Source organism: Dromiciops gliroides, chromosome 1 (assembly GCF_019393635.1).
Source record: "Dromiciops gliroides isolate mDroGli1 chromosome 1, mDroGli1.pri, whole genome shotgun sequence".
Lineage (NCBI taxonomy): Eukaryota > Metazoa > Chordata > Mammalia > Microbiotheria > Microbiotheriidae > Dromiciops > Dromiciops gliroides.
The window spans coordinates 442,340,273-442,344,407 of NC_057861.1; the positions used below are offsets into that span (position 1 = coordinate 442,340,273).

The window sequence follows — 4,135 nt, forward strand, 5'->3', positions numbered from 1 at the left end:
TATATACTACCCTTAGAACTCCTGTCACTTTCCCTATTTGTACTGAAGGTCCTTACAAAAAGTCAAATTTCCAAATTGACTCTAAAACCACACATGCTTATGGGACTTGTTTTCTTCTCTTAGGCTTTATAAGACAGTAAGGAACCTCTGTTGCAGACTCTTCAAGCAAATACTTCTGGGAAGTAGCATTTCTCACCAACTTTGTGTGCTTCCTTTTCAAAAGCAAAATGAAAAAGCGGTATTTTCATAGAGTAGCTGCTGAGTTGTCCATCAGTACTGCCAGATGCCATAGTAGTAAAGACTTGGACCTCTTTTGTACTTCTCAGTCCAGGTGGCTCTGGAGGGTGGGCTAGAAAGCCAAAAAAATGTGTTTTGGGACTATTCAAATAATCTTTCCAAACAGACAAAATTCAATGAAGATTTTCTAATGCTGTACTTCATGCTCAAAAGAAGCCACTAGAATCTATATCTATATCAGGACTGCCTATTCATAGGGCTTATTGCTCACGTCCTGTTTTTCCAATTGTTTTTAGGGAGAGACAGAGACAGAGAGTGACCAAGACAGACACAGAGAGAGAGAACAGAGAGACAGAAAAGAGAGGGGGGAGGAGAGAGGAAGATAGGGAGAGAGACAGAGAGACAAGAAAGGAGAAAGAGAGGAAGAAAGGGGGGAGAGGCAGAGAGAAGGAGAATCCATTATGTAGTTATTAATGTTTTAACAGGCAGGCTGGTTCAGAAGGCAAACATTGACAGGAATTCTCTGGCAAGACCAAGCTTTAAGATTAACAGACTACCTGGGGAGGAAAGTAAAATAATCAGAAGTGTCTTCCTGATAACCTGCATATTCTTTGAAATTATAATGAATGGGTATAGGATTATTTTTATCAATTTCTTATTATCTGAGAATGCATGCCATTGAAATTGGCTGGTATCACCCAGACTTTTAAAGTATTATTTTTAGCATTTCCTTCTCTATTGATGTTATCTTATTTCAGTACAATCCTGTCTCAAGTCCTACCTCATCTCAAAGTTCTCTTACTACCCTCTGATTCCTCAGCTTATTTTTCCTAACTATAACATTAAGATTTCCTTGTAATTTGCTGTGATGATCACATTGGAGCCAGCATGCTGGGATTACAGAGCAAAAATTTCTCTAAGGGATGAGGGCTGTATTGGAAAACTGTTGGGTTTCCCTGGAACACTGAGAAGTTATTCTCTCACTCTATCCCCACCAGGTTTTGTTCTATCTAAACATGGCTCTATTACAGACTCTCTCTTCTTTTTAGATGCAAAAGTCTTCCCTTCCCCAGTGACAGCCCAGAAACTCTGTCTGTACTCTGTGCTCCATACCCTCAGAGGAACTTTCAGAATTTTAAAAGAAATCTGCCCACACCAATCAGCAGTTGGCAAGTTATAGTTGTTGGCTGGTAACTGCTGCCAAAATAAAAGAATAGAAGATTGGAAGAAGATGACCTATAGTCTTGATTTCTGTCAGCAGTATAGGCTAGAGTTTCCATTATCTGTACTAGAGTTGGCAAGATAGTGTTTATTCTACATTAGAGAACAGCACACTGCTCCCAGAATGAACAGCCAGCCATGTGCTAGATAAACAAGGCACATTTCTAAGGGTGGAGCTCTTAAAGATGCCTTATGGTCCTTCCATTGCTCAAAGTACCAATTGAAGCATAGAAGTCATTGTCAGTTTTTCCTTCTGTAAAAGAACTCAAAGAATTATTGATTCATTTCTTCCACATTTACTTCACTGTTCTGAAGGGTGTGAGTTATGGGAGCAGATAGGGAGAAAAGAGCATTTAGCTGATGGAAGAAAGAGGCTTATCCCAAGGCAATGCAACTTTGAAAAATCCTTGGCTTCTGTAAACTAGAGAAACTCTCAGTCTATAGTTCCATAGTCAAAGTAAAGGCATGGATTCAATTTCATTAGTAAGAAGGACATACAGCAGTGGAAATGAGAATTTTTGACTTTGGAAATCCTGGCACTGTTACTCTTAAATCATTTGCCTTCTGTAGGGTTATTTGCATATTAGTAGGGCAAAGCAATCTGAGGACTTCCTTTCTGTTCATTTCCTTCTATTTCAAGCATCACAGATACCTTTGGGGGATTTGCAACCTTTGGATTTGAGCAAGACCAGTGATGCTATTTTAACCTTTCTGCACAATAAGGAAAATATGTCCCTGTTTTAAAATGAAGATAAATCAACATGCTGCCTTATTCTCTAGGCTTGGGAGTATTTGTTTGCTAGTTAGCTCAGTTGCTTAGACAACTGTGCTAATGAGACTAAGGTCATGGATTCAGTTCCCATGTGGGCCACTTAACTTGGCTCTGGTCTAAGACCGAAGGTTGTATTCCTATCCCCCAGCCTGTTAGTATATGTCGATGGCCATGAGGAGGATGGAGTGTGAAATAGAAAAGGATTCGGCAGAAATCTATCACCACTGCTCAAAACACAATTCAAAGAGCATACGTTCCTGACAGATGATCAGTGTATCATCTTCATCTAGGAACAGCATTATATGTTATGTTTGAAGGATGGAAAACTATATAAAGTTTTAGCTAGATTAGCCAGGTGAGGGGGAAGAGAGAATTATAGAAAGAATAATAGATTGTCCCTAAGCCAATAGAGAGAAAATAGCTAGCTGCCTTGCAGATTATAGAGAATGCATAACTAGTCTCTCTCCCAGATGTAAAAAAGAAAATTTAGCTGATTATTTCCTTTAAAGAGCATCCAGAACCGGGAGCGATCTTTTCCTGACAGTAGACAAGACAGCGGAAGTGGAGCAGAAGAAGAAGCAAACCTTCTGAAAGCTCGTGTACTGCGGTGTGGACCTGGATCAGCTCCTGGACATGTTTTATGAATAGCTCATGCAGTTGTACAGCACTTGGCAGTGGCTGAGACTTAACCAAGGTTGGCTGCACAAGCAGCATTCCCTCCTGAAGCACCTGAGGAAGGCCAAGAAGGAGGCACCCACCGTGGAAAAGCCCAAGGTCGTGAAGATACACCTTGGAGATATGATCACCCTGCCAGAGATGGTGGGCAGTATGGTGGGTGTCTACAACAGCAAGACCTTCAATCAGGTTGAAATTAAGTCCGAGAAGATTGGACACTACCTGAGCGAATTCTCTATCACCTACAAGCCTGTGAAACACAGCAGGCCAGGTATTGGAGCCACCCACTCCTCTTGTTTCATCCCTCTCAAGTAACCCAGATCCTAACAATAAAAACAAGAAGATTCTTAGTGAAAAAAAAAATTTTTTTTTAAAAAGAGCATCCAGGGGCAGCTAGGTGGCGCAGTAGATAAAGCACAAGCCCTGGATTCAGGAGGACGTGAGTTCAAATCCAACCTTAGACACTTGACACTTACTAGCTGTGTGACCCTGGACAAGTCACTTAACCCTCATTGTCTGCCCCCCCCCAAAAAAAAGATTTGGGGGCAGCTAGGTGGCGCAGTGGATAAAGCACCAGCCCTGGATTCAGGAGGACCTGAGTTCAAATCTGGCTTCAGACACTTGACACTTACTAGCTGTGTGACCTTGGGCAAGTCACTTAACCCGCATTGCCCCACAAAAAAGAAAAAGAAAAAAAAGAGCATCCAACTGTAGTGGATTATTTTGCCATATATATTTCATTTCCAATCATATCCCTTAAGCTATTCCCTTTAATCTTATTGAAAGCTACATCATAAATATTTCTTCTATTCTGTTTAGTTTTCCCTTCTTCCTCTACCTGAAATCTTAAACTATAGTCACTACACCTAAAGTTGCCTTTTACCTTTAAATCATTAATTTATCTTTCTCCTCAGACATTTACTAATCATGTGACATTAGGCCAGTCACTTTACTTCTCTAGGTCTCATTTCCCTCATCTACAAAATGAGGGAATTGGATTCAATGACATCTAGGGTCCCTCCCAGCTCTAAATATGTGATCCAATGATCCATTTTTTCTTTCTTCAAGCCCCAACTTAAGTTTTGTCTTCTCTACTCCCCAATCTCCCTCTCCAAAAGTGATCTTTCCCTTCTCAAATTTCTCATAACTGCTGCTTACTTTGGCAGAATAGAGTATTGAAAGAAAGGGTCCTGTCTGCATTTCTCCTTTGTTTTTATTCTGGCCTGCTTT

General features: G+C 40.6%; 1 pseudogene; it reads left to right on the plus strand.

The window, feature by feature from the left end:
• The first annotated feature begins 2,791 nt into the window (after positions 1–2,791).
• On the plus strand, positions 2,792–3,220 carry LOC122740107 (annotated as a pseudogene).
• The last annotated feature ends 915 nt before the right edge of the window (positions 3,221–4,135 follow it).